Raw genomic sequence first — 212 nt, forward strand, 5'->3', positions numbered from 1 at the left:
AGTCCTCTCTCCATGCTCCTCGCCTAGGACTCCTTATATACTAGCTCGAAGGTCAGTTTACGCTTTTATTCTTCTGCCCTTAAGCCATCATAGCATAAAAATGGAGATATTCCATTTTTTCCGATCTTCCAATTATCTTCAAAACTTCCGTATTTATCCGCGGAAACTTGACATTTATCCTTCCTTGTGGACCAAGCGTAAACCGTGCTGCG

The sequence above is a fragment of the Brassica oleracea genome, chromosome C4 (genome assembly GCF_000695525.1).
Source record: "Brassica oleracea var. oleracea cultivar TO1000 chromosome C4, BOL, whole genome shotgun sequence".
Lineage (NCBI taxonomy): Eukaryota > Viridiplantae > Streptophyta > Magnoliopsida > Brassicales > Brassicaceae > Brassica > Brassica oleracea.